Here is a 6,449-nt window from a genome sequence, read left to right on the forward strand (position 1 = left end):
CATTTGAATAGTTCAGGCTGAGAATGAATCTCAAGGACATATATGAGTTAGGGCATCAGTGCGGTATGAAGGAAGGTGAAGTTGTTCAGCGGTTGGACCAGAAATTCAAACAGTTCCTAGGAGAGGAAGAGTGAGGACGAGAGCGTGCTCGAGAAGCCGTTGAGAAAGAGGGCCAATGGATTCGAGAAAAAGAGACAGAGAATGGCAGAAGAGACACCATTTATTGATTAAATGAACAACTCTTAATTCCATCAAAAAAGTCTTTCATGCTAGCACCCGGCACGCAGACCTGGGAGACGGAGAGTTGCGTGTCGTGTCCGCGGTTAGAGGCTGGGTGGCAGTCCTTGACTGGTAGCGGCCTCTTCCGCCAGACGGGTGGTAGTGCGCCGGAGCTCGCGGTCCGGGCTTCTTAGCAGGGTCTCCCAGGCTTCTCTAATCTCAATATTTTTGCCTCCCCCTAAGAGAATATGGGCACTCCCAATTGATGTGGTCGAGGGACCCTCTCCCCATGCAGTGAGTTCATCTATCATGCGACCTCAGGTCAGGGTACACGTCGTACGCTCATACCGGGTTCATAAATGTATTAGTTTTTAGCCGCCTCCACGCGACAATTTCTCTCTTATTTAATTTTGGGGCTAGTGGGGGTACCAGCCTGCGTCCCAATTCGTAATGGTGAAAATTTGCCCGTAATTTTGCGGGCGCCCCTCTTTCCCCCAATGCTCGGGAGGCTATATGGCTAGCCGTAAGTAAAGAACTCCGCATAGCTCATGAGCCGCTTTGTTACCGGAGATGCTAGGGTATGCGGGTGTGCAAATTAACTGAATTTTTCTATCCAGCACTTGGTGGCTAAGGATGATGGCCGCTTCCGGTGAGATCCTGCCTCGTCCAAAATCTTGAATGGCAGTCTTAGTGTCGCTTGCTACGAATTCTGCTTTCGTTCCTATGCAGGTGAACGCTATAGCAACTTCCTCCGCAGTCTCTATGTTGCACCCTGTGATGGCTGCTGCGGCGACTAGCGTCCCTCGGCTGTTGACAATCCAAGCACAGTCGCTGCCGTCGTCCCACCCGCGTCAACGTGCACTATGTCCGCTGTCTCCATATTACCGAACCTGAGCTCTAGGAACTCGGCTCTCTGGAAACAGCGTTCAACGTCAAACTCCCTGTTCAGATTTTTCGAGAAACGAGGGACCACCAAGGCGTTCCTATGTTCCCTGTAGACCGCAACTATCATTTTCATCCTTCGTTCGGGATTTATTCCAGCTTTTGCTAGGATTATACTGCCTCTTTCTGTTTTGCGGAGTCTCTGGATTGGAGAGGCGCGCACCGCCTCCAGTAGTTCTATGCACGTGTTGTGTACCCCTAGTAGTCGTAGTGAAAACATTTATTTTTTTTTCAAAGGGAAGAGTTAGGGAGTAGGGGGATGGGGATAGATAGATGTGGAGCGTCAGTGGTCGGTCTTCCCTAGTCCAGGATCCCGTTGGCCTCCGCCGCTGCCTTGGCCCTCGTCACCAGCATAAGCTGTGTGCTCGGGTCGGAGTCAGCCAGGAGGGCCTCCCACTGCTCTAGACTAGGGCTATTTACCTTTGGTAGTAAAGGGCTTTTTTCGCAGCCCCAGGTGGCGTGGTACGTTGTGACGTAGCCCCCACACCACACGCACTTTTTCGCGTATCTATTCGGCCACATTTTGTGATATATGGCTCTGCTTGGGTAGGTGTCTGTTTGTAGTCGTCTGAGCGTGGTGGCCTGCTCTCTGTCGAGGATATCCGCCGGAGCCGAGTACTTCTTGATCGCTCCCAACAACGCCTTCATTGCCTCCCCGTAAGATTCTGGCGTGCTGAAGGGTTCGACCGGCAAACCCGCCCTCCGGTTCGTGAACCCTCGGACAACGGTGTCTGCCATGAGATTTCCCTCAACCCCAGTGTCAGGGACCCAAATGATGGTGTGTTGAATGCTTGTGTTGTTTGATCCATGTCTGTGTTGTTTTTGTTCGAAGACGATACTAGCGGCTTTTCGGCCGATCCTTCCATCTCTGTATGCCCTTGCTGCAGCCTGAGAATCCGTCGCTATCCAGTAACTCAGTCCCTGCCGATTGGCTTCAGTCAGGGCTAGAGCTATGGCGATCTCTTCCGCTGCTTGTGTTGTCCTTGTGCGCACTGATGCACCAGTAACTATATTCCCATTGGCGTTCACTACTGCTACCGCCCTAGCGTTTTCCTTCGTTCTGTACTTGGACGCGTCAACATACAGAACCATCTGTTTCTTCTTTAGGAACCCGTCCAACTCCAATGATCTCGCCGCCCGTCTTCCTTCGTGGTTTTTGGGGTCCATGTTTCTTGGCACTGGTTTAACCAAGAAAGTGCTCCTAATTTGGCTGTCAATGTCTGTCTTGTCTTCGCCCTCGTCTTCTGCCGGGTATCCTAGCTTGACCAGTAGTGCGCGGCCAGCGGCAGTTCTTTTAAGTCTTTCCATTTGAAATCTGAGCATGGTTTCGCTGTGCTCCTCATAGGTGCCGTACACCTCCATGTTCATCAGCTTCTCTGTCGAGGCGCAGGTCATGACGGCTAAAGCTTGCTTATACGCCCTTCTGATGCATGTTTCCATTTTGTTCTTTTCCCCTTTGTTAGGTTTTAGGTACGGAAGCGCGTACGTCATCCTCGGTATGATGAGCGCAGAAGTGATCCGTAAAGCATCTCGCTCCTTCACCGCTTTTCTCTTTTTCGTAATCCGGCTTAACATCCTGCATATCTGTTTCGTGTACCCCTAACCCAAGCAGTCGCTCTGTCGAGGTACCCACGGGTAGCCGGAGTGGCTTTTTAATACATTTTCGAACGATGACATCTCTTTGCTGTCTCTCTACGGCTTTTATATCGAAGTAGGGCGCCGTGTAACTAATTCTACTAATTACATGTCGGAGCATCACGTCCTGCGTGCGCAAGTGTGGCCGGAAACCGACCAACTCGTGCGCGCACAGGTTTTTTCTTTACTACTTGCACTTTCAGCCTTTGCCGTGGCGCGGCGGTGCCACCATTGACCTTTAGTTGACCTCTGTGTGACGTCATGCGTGACATCACGCCGAAGAGAAGGACGACCGACTCGCGCCGTCGCAAGCCGCGGCGGTGCCACCACCGGCGCCTAACTCCTGCGCTCTCCGCTAGGAGCGCAAGAGGTGCTTTGTGACGTCACGCCGAAGAGAAGGGTGACCGACTCGCGCCGTCGCAAGCCGCGGCGGTGCCACCACCGGCGCCTAACTCCTGCGCTCTCCGCTAGGGGCGCGATTGTGGCGTTACGCTGAAGCCTGGAGGAAAGAAGGTTTCCTTCCTCCATGCGCTGAAGAGATTAGGCTCGACTCACGTCGCTACAAAGCAGTAGCTGTGCCAACCACCAGCGGCTTAACATTGCTTCGCGATCTCGCTCCGTCCGTGTGCGACGGCGGTGCACATGAACGGCGGCCTGACTGGACTGGATTGTGCTGGACTGGATTGGATTGGATTAGAATAGATTAGATTAGATTAGATTACATTAGATTACATTGGTTTGGATTGGATTGGATTGCGCTGGATTGGATTGGATTGTATAACAGATGCATCGCCACAAGTCTAACCACAAGCACCACCACCAGCTACACTACCAGCTGAACCATGGCGTAGGTACGGGTATTGCTTTCTCAATTACCGGGCTTAACCAAGCTATGCAACAGCGAATTTTTTTTCGCTCCAGGAAGCCCGTCAGCTTTGTTGGCACGACATGCTCCATCAATTTCCCTACGCATGACTTAAGGGTAATTACCTTTACGTTGCCAAGCTGCGGGGGTTTGCCCGGCTTCGGTATGATAATGTTCTTGACCGTCTTCCATTGCTCGGGTAGCTTCCCTTTATTCCAAACTTCTCCGATGTATTCTATTAAGAGTCTAATGAATTCATCATCTAAATTCCTTAGCCTCTCTATTATGACTCCATCAGAGCTCGGTGCCGATTTCTCCTTTAGGCTGACAATTTCTGCATGTTTCTCTGCCTCTGTGATGAGGGTTTCTAGCGCCTCGTTCGGCGCCACGCCATCCTGCGGGAGGGGGGAATATTGGGTGTTCCCAACATATGTTTTTACCAATTTCTCCATAAACTCCTCGTCGTATCCCTGGAACGCGCCGCTGGCCTCTGCTAATCTAATTCCTGATTGTGCTACCGAGCTTGTTGGGTCCAGCAGGTGCCGGAACATGCTCTACGCCTTGGAGAGATTCCTACCTCCCTCCATTTCGTCGCATCTGTTGCACAAATTTTGTTCGCCTAATTTAAACGCGAAATCGTCAATTTCCTTGTTGTGTTCTCGCAGTCTTCCTTCGGATCTTGCGATTCTACCTTCGATGTTTTAGCCGCCTTTCCATATTTTGCTTGGCCCCCCACATGTGGAGCAAACGACTCTCCGCCATAGACGGGGCATTATCCCCTTCTAGTTTCTTGGTCGCCTCTCCAACGTGCCTTCTGAGGGCCCCCGTCCAATCTCCTCGGCTCGCCGCCCACATGGGCTATCCAGGGTCCCTATGTAGGGTGAGTCTTAGCTCGTGCGCGTCCTCCTACAGGTCCTGAGCCAAGGTGACGAGAGCGCATTGCAGTTTCAGATCCAGAGAGGCGAGCCAGATGGGCCATGGGTGGGGTTGCGGCATAGGATAGGCGGGGGACTGGAAGGCTGCTCGGCACTATGTAAGGCAGTATTCTATATCTGCATATGGGTGTGGACAGTTTGGGCACTGAAGGGTGAAAGTGTACCGGTACAGATAAAGTTTGTCTGGTGTATGTAGGAGGTTAAACTGTATTCGGCGAAGAATGCGAGCTTCACTGATCAATAAGGATGGGTGTGGCGGTGGTAAATCAGCTAAGTCGAATTTTTGCTGCGTGTAGTATTCGTTGACAGTGCGCTTTTAAGATATGACCGCCTGCTCCATGGGTGGGCTCGTCCATGGAATACCCGGCGCCCGGTTTGTAGTTTCGCAGGCAAGCTGGTGAGCCAGCTCATTGCCGGGAGTGCCCATGTGAATAGGGATCCACCGGAGGGTCACCGGTCGTAGGCTTAATGCTATGAGGGTGGCATCTAAGACCGATCGGTAAGGAAGGGGAGGGCTCTTTCGTGGAAGGCATGCAAAGCTGCCTGCGAGTTTTTATAGAAAACGTATGCGGGGGCGGGGCTTAGGGTGGCAAAATGTGTGACAGCATCGGCGATGCTGTGTATCTTTAGGGCGAGAATAGAGAGTGGGGAGGTGTATGGACCGGTTGTGTGAGTGCTGGTTGCAGAGAGGCAAGGGTGGAGGAAGAAGGCTGCTGTGGAGCCCGCGGTTTCCGTGAGACAGCGTCTGTGTAGGCCAGCGCCGCAGCGTCCAAGGGTGGCTTGTGGTTGTATGCGTAAGCCTGGCGGCGGCCTGCGTGTGTGCGGACATGTTGCTTGAAGGTTGGGTAATTTCTGCTGATTGTGGCATCACTCAGCGTGCTGAGTGATGCCTTCTTCCTTTTGCTCGCATATCGGCGGCGGCGCATCGCAAGGAAGAGCTCGAAATTTCCGGAAGGCGGTCTCGGCGTCTGACCAATGGGGTCGTGCACCCGCCGCGAGAATGAGAAGGAAATTGTACAGTTGGTAGTGTGTGTACGTGCGTGCATACCTTGGCGCGAAGAACGAACAGACGTGGAGTGTGCCTATATATAAAGGCTGATGACCTCTGCCTGTCAGGCCGAGCCGCCGTCCAAGCTTCAGAGAAGCGGGGACGCTCCATTCCCGGCACAACACCACTCGGGCAGCCAGTGACCAGCGAGGCGGCGTCCACCAGTTCGCGGGACAGCTCCGTCGGTATCCTCTTGTTGTCGGACTGTCGGAATGTCCGGTGAAAAAATTGTTTCGTTTGTCTCTCTGTCTCTCTCTTGTATTAGTGCACTTTTGGTGCAAGGTTTTTGTTGTATTGTAATTTCTCTCGAGTCGCATTATATTGCGAATCACTTTGTATGTACTCGTACTACTGACTGTAAATTCCTTTGTATCGCCTCTTTACTGTATAGACTTTGTATTGTCTGTGAACCTTTCGCTCCGACCCATTCTATGGCTTGCGACCGGCGAAAGCTGGGCACCAACGGCCATCCCCCTTGTCGCTTGGTGACTGGTTTCTGGCTCAGCTTGCCACACTGAGTCCAGTGCATTTCCTTTTAGACTGATACCGCTACCTCCACAGGCTCTAAGGGTGTCAGGGAGCGCACTCGAGAAGCGCGCAAAAACAATGACGAGAACAAAACGTAAGAAGCTTTAGAAGCGCTGACGGCAGGTACAGTTTTCTTAAGCATCCGGGACAGAATAACTCCCCTGGAAGTCAAAGTACTTACGGCTACTGTTATCTGTTCTTCCTCCGGCTTGCCGGTGGAACCTAGAGATTTTATCAAAGAGGAAACAGTGTTTTTGAAGAACGACAAGGAGGCACT

The sequence above is a fragment of the Amblyomma mixtum genome, chromosome 2 (assembly GCF_055824585.1).
Source record: "Amblyomma mixtum isolate Tamu chromosome 2, ASM5582458v1, whole genome shotgun sequence".
Classification (NCBI taxonomy): Eukaryota; Metazoa; Arthropoda; class Arachnida; order Ixodida; family Ixodidae; genus Amblyomma; species Amblyomma mixtum.